Here is a 6,000-nt window from a genome sequence, read left to right on the forward strand (position 1 = left end):
CTGGGTGAGCTATAATTGCAAGAAGCATAAAAATCTCTGGAACCTAAAAAAGAAAATATGAAAAAGTAATTATTGGTAAAAAAAGGCCTACACAGAGAGCTGCTGGAAGAACATGTTAGACCCCATTGAAACAAAAAATACCAAAAAGTTTTGGCAGCTTGTGCAGCAACACTGCGGGAAGGAACAGAGCCCCTTAAGATGTGCACTGCGAGAAGAAGCATGGTTGAATTATATAAAGGAATTATATGGATCCAGCCAGGCGGAAGAGCACAGATTAAAATGGACTGATTGTACGGAGGAGTTCAAAGAACAATTTGAATTGCAAAATATTAAAGATATTATAGGGGCATTGAAATTAACTAGAGCGGCCGGACCAAATAACTTACCTGCCATCATAATTGAAACTAGAATTGATTGGTTGGTGAATTTTTTCTACTGCACGTTTCAGGGATTCTTGTCTACTGGCAGGTTCCCTGAAACATGGAACAGCTCTAGCATCAGACCCTTACACAAGAAAGATGATATTGAAAACCCCAAACACTATAGATCAGCGATTCCCAACCTTTTGACTTCTGTGGACCCACACTTTATCATTACTGGAACCCGGGGACCCCCACTGACTCATTATTGGAATCCAGGGATCCCCCACTGAGTCATTACGGAAAGCTGGCGACCTAATCTATTAATATTATTTCATTTTCTACGCAGTCGCAGACCCCCTGAGGAGGCTTCGCAGACCCCCAGTGGTCCCTGCACCACAGGTTGGGAACCACTGCTATAGAATGATCAGCCTCCTTGATGTGGGCAAAAAAGAGAAATAGGCAGGACCCTGGGCCTAGATCTCCCAAATGAGAACATCCAGATTGGGATTACAAAAGGAGAGCTTCACACCTTGGTAAGGAATAAAGCCAGAGACCACGACATGCAGTATTCCAGGGGAAAACCTCCATTCAATTTACGTTAATGTCATGGCAGGGTGAGGAGTGTTTCCCCTATATACTCTACCAAACCACAGAGCAGAGATATTAAGACTTAGAATTGGTATAAAACTGTACCATATTAGCAGCAATGTGAAGTCAGGAATGATGGATGAGCAGGGAAATGCACCTGTGGGTTGGAGGTAAAGTGTGACAGCCTGCACATCCTTGTAGATTGTTTGAAGTTACTGTCATACCGGAAGACGATTCTAAAGCCACTCTTTTTCAAATATAGCATACGTGAACAGAGGCAAGCAGAAATAAAAATTTTGGATGTGTTGTGAGGTTTGCAGTGACTGTCAAGGACATTTTATCAGATTTTTAAAGAAAGGTGCTCTTAAAATGTTTTTATAAATGTGGTAATTTTATGTATGGTTGTGTCATGTGCTTTTAATGTGTTTTTGTATGTATATGTAAGAGACTGATTATATATATATACATATGTATATATGATTTTATGATGTTTTAAGACTAGGCCAAAATAAACATTCTAAAAAATGAAATGAATGACGTAATAAGTGAGGGGATTAGCATTACATTGCGAGGGCACGAGTTATAGAGTTAGATTAGGGCACAATTTTTACTCTATAGTTATTAATCAGTTGTTCTTTCCATTAGAATTTTTTTTTGGTTGCTTAAAAGTTGGCACAACTCAGCACGAAATTTGACACATCCTTAGTGAAACTGGCTAAGTGTCAGTATGCCAATTTCCATGCAGATCTGTGTAAGGGGAAAAGTTAAAGCGTGGTGGCCTGCAAAATTCATTTTTTCCGTTTTAGCTTCCATAGCAAGTTCATTTCTCTGCTACAGCAAAAATCGTTAAACAGACATATTACAAACGTTTCATCAAAGTAGAACTTCACTCAGAAAGTATGAATTTTGTGCTTTGGTGTGAGATATTAACATATGAAAAAAGTGTTGAAAGCGCATCGAGTTGTTACAATTGAGAGCCCACCTGGCCCATTGAAATGGTGTTTTACATACATATAACTTCATAATGTTTTACAAATTTGCATACAGTTTGTCAAAAACACAGCACGTTTGGCTTACTTTTGCCATTTTTACATTTGTGTACAGCTGCTAAGAGGAAGGATAACAGTTAAAAAAGGGAAGCGGCCTTAACCACGACTCCGTAACAACGAAGTCATGGACAACGAAAGCGGAACAACGCTTTCGTTAACCACGACTTCGTTGTTTGGTGCCTTAACCACGCATGTGCTGAACCACGCACATGCGTGGTTAAGGCACATAAGAAGGGAGTTGGCTGAGGAGGACGACGCGATCAGTCAGGTAAGTGGGGGTGTTTTAGGGGTTGGGGGGTCGGGTATTTTTAGTTTAAGGGCGGGGCGGGGGGTTGGGGTATTTTTAGTTGTGGGGGGTCAGGGTGGTTTAGGGGAGGAGGGTAGGGTTATTTTTTGTTTTAGGGGCGGTTTAGGGGAAGGGGGGGTCGGGGTAGTTTTAGTTTTAGGGGAGGGGCGTCGGGCGGGTTAGGTTTAGGGGCGGGGGAGGGGTATTTTTAGTTTTAGGGGCAGGGTGGGGGGGGTCGAGGTATTTTTAGTTTTAGGGGTGGGGGGTCGGCGGTTTAGGTTTGGGGAAGGGGTATTTTTAGTTTTAGGGGCGAGGGTGGGGGGTCAGGGTATTTTTAGTTTTAGGGGTGGGGGGTCGCGGTGGTTTAGGTTTAGGGGCGGGGGGATCGGGGCATTTTTAGTTTTAGGGGCGGGGTGGGGGTCGGGTATTTTTAGTATTTGGGGGTGGGGGGTCGGAGTGGTTTAGGTTTTTAGGGGTGGGGTGGGGGATTCGGGTGGTTTAGGTTTTAGGGGTGGGGGTTGGGGTGGGTTTAGGTTTTAGGGGTGGGTTGGGGGGTCAGGTAATTTTAGGGGCGGGGTGTGGGGGTTAGGGGGGCTTTAGGTTTTAGGGGCGGGGTGGGGGGCTCGGGGTAGTTTTAGGGGCAGGGGTGTTGGGGTGGTTTTAGGGGTGGGGGTTGGGGTAGTTTAGGTTTTAGGGATGAGGTGGGGGTTGGGGTTGTTTTAGGGGTCGGTGTTGGGGTAGTTTTAGGTTTTAGGGGTGGGTTGGTGGTGGGTAATTTTAGGGGCGGGTGGGGGGATTTCAGTTTTAGGGGCGGGGTGGGGGACTCGGGGTAGTTTTAGGGGTGGGGGTTTTGGGGTGGTTTTAGGTTTTAGGGGTGGGGGTTGGGGTAGTTTAGGTTTTAGGAATGGGGTGAGGGTTTTTTTTTTGTTTAGGGGTGGGGGTTGGGGTGGTTTTAGGTTTTAGGGGTGGGTTGGGGGGTCGGGTAATTTTAGGGGCGGGGTAAGGGGTCAGGGGGGTTTTAGGTTTTAGGGGCGGGGTGGGGGGCTAGGGGTAGTTTTAGGGGCGGGGTGGTTTTAGGGGTGGGAGTTGGGGTAGTTTAGGTTTTAGGGATGGGGTTGGGGTTGTTTTAGGTTTTAGGGGCAGGGTGGGGGCCGCGGTAATTTTAGGGACGAGGTGTGGGGTTGGGGTAGTTTTAGGGGCAAGGGTGGGGGGTTGGCGTGGTTTTAGGGGAGGGGGTGGGGGGGCTTGGGTAATTTGTAGGGGTGGGGGCCGGGGGGACGCATGCTGGAACCATGGATGCCGATCACTAATACCTTTACCAGGAATGCCTTTACAACGAAAAATAGTTAAGGCATTTGTGGTAAAGGCATTAGTGGTAACAACGCAGTCGTTGTTCCGACCTCGTTGTTCAGGCATGCGTTGTTGTAGCATGCGTTGGTCCGACATACATTCGTTAAAAAAAGATGTCAAAGGGTGTTAATTTCGTAGTAACTCTGTCATCCTTTGACAAATGAAGATGTGATTTGAGAGACATTTAGGGCCTCATTACGATTCTGTAGGCAAAAGACCACCAGTAATGGAGGTCTTTTGCCCGCCATATTAGGAGTGTTCCATTGGGCCAGCAGGCAAAAACAGCGTTTTCACCCGCTGGCCCAGCAGAACACTCATCACAACATTGACGCTGGCTCATTATTGAGCCAGCAGCAATGTTGTGGTGCGTCGGGTGCAGCAGCACCCGTTGCGCAGTTCACTACCGGTAATTCAGGCAGTTAAATGCGCAATGGGGCTGTGCATGGGGGCCCCCCGATGCCCCCATTCCGCCAGCCTTTCCATGGCCTCAGGTTCTCCAACCTCTTCCTGCGGTGACTGCTCCACCAGGCATGGACCCCCAGGGTCCACACTTGCTTGGCGACGGCACGCCAAATCCCCTTCTTCTGATAGGCGCTCACCTGCATGAATGACACAGAGAAAAGGAGGCAGTCATGTAGAGTGGCACCTTAGGGACTGCATTGGATACAACACATCTCCTGAACATACGCACATTTCAACATTCCAGTTGTTCTCACAGCCCTCAGCAAGGTCCTTCCACAAGTCACTCTTCCTCGTCCCAAGGCCCCGTCCACATTCGTACCACTTACAGACAGTACAATCATAGTGGACTCACCTGCTGCTCTGGTGCCCCATACAACTGGGCATACAGGTATAGGATACCCTCCACAAGCTTCTCTATTTCTCCCTAAGAGAAGGTTGGGGCCTTATCCCCTGCAGCACGTGGCATCTTGGCTACCAGTGGCAGAACACAGCAGCACACGCAGTGGAGGTCTTCTCAGGACGAGTGCCAGGAGTCAAGTGAACATGAGCACATGAAATGGCAGTCATGCCGCCACGGAAATCACCGTCAGTGACCGCCATTGGCTCATGTCTCCCATAGGCAACCATGTTAACCAATGAGGAGTTGCATGGCGTTTGTGACCACCTACCGCCATGATGTCTTTCGCCGGCGGGATTCGCTCACCTCCATCTGTCCTGTGCATGCAGAACAGGCGGCTGCCATTTTACTTCTACAATGTGTATAGAGGGGGTTTATGAGGTGCGTCATGGATGTTTTACAGCGACCTGTGCACAGCTTCACTGCGTCCACATAGTCCTTTATGCACATAATGATTGCTACTCCCTCCTATTCCCAGGTACAGGGGAAGAATGATGGCAAGGAATGCTCCTGTCTACAGGCCCCTGGTCGATCTTGCCACCCTTGAAGAGCGGCACGTCATCCAGAGCTATCGGCTAAACCATCAGACCATCATGGAGCTTGTGAGGCTGTTGGAGCCAGATCTGCGGCCTGGTATTCGTCATCCCAATGCCATCATACCCACAGCACAGATGTTGGCAGTCCTCCACTTCCTTGCCTCAGGGTTCTTCCAAATTACAGTGGGCTGGGCGGCCGGAATGTCCCAGCCCATGTTCAGCCACATCTTGAAGAATGTCCTATGTGCCCTACTCAAACATATAGGCAACTAAATCAGGTTTCCCCAACGTGACGATCTGCCCACTGTGAAAGCAGCGTTCTACGTTCTAGCACGTGTCACATGTGATCGAGGCTATTGATGGGACCCACAATGCTCTGGTGCCACCCAGGAGGAGTGAACAGGAGTTTAGGAACCGTAATAACTTCTACTCAGCCAATGTTCAGGTGGTATGTCTCGCAGACCTCTACATCACACAAGTGACTGCCCGGTTCCCAGGTTCAGTGCATGAAGCCTACATTCTGCGGAAAAGCAGCATCCCACACCTGATGGTACCACTGTGAAGGGATAGTGCCTGGCTCATCGGTATGTAACGTGTCATATGTGTGCCTCTGTATTCTGAACATGCTACATCCTTCCAGATTTACCTACAGTTTTCAATATGCCTATTACCTCTGTGCACACAGGTGACTCTGGTTATCCCAACCTGCCATGGCTACTGACACCTGTCAGGCATCCGACTTCAGCAGCAGAAAACCATTTCAATGAGGCCCATGATAGGACCCGACGGGTCATCAAACGCACCTCCAGAGTGCTGAAAGCCAGATTCCAGTGCCTGCACCTTACTGGAGAGGCCCTACTGTACATACCAGCGAAAGTGTGCCACATCATTCTAGCGTGCTGTATGTTACACAATTTGGCTCTCAGACGTCACATCCCATTACTGGATGCTGAGGAGGGTGCAGCTGTGC

Source organism: Pleurodeles waltl, chromosome 10 (genome assembly GCF_031143425.1).
Source record: "Pleurodeles waltl isolate 20211129_DDA chromosome 10, aPleWal1.hap1.20221129, whole genome shotgun sequence".
Lineage (NCBI taxonomy): Eukaryota > Metazoa > Chordata > Amphibia > Caudata > Salamandridae > Pleurodeles > Pleurodeles waltl.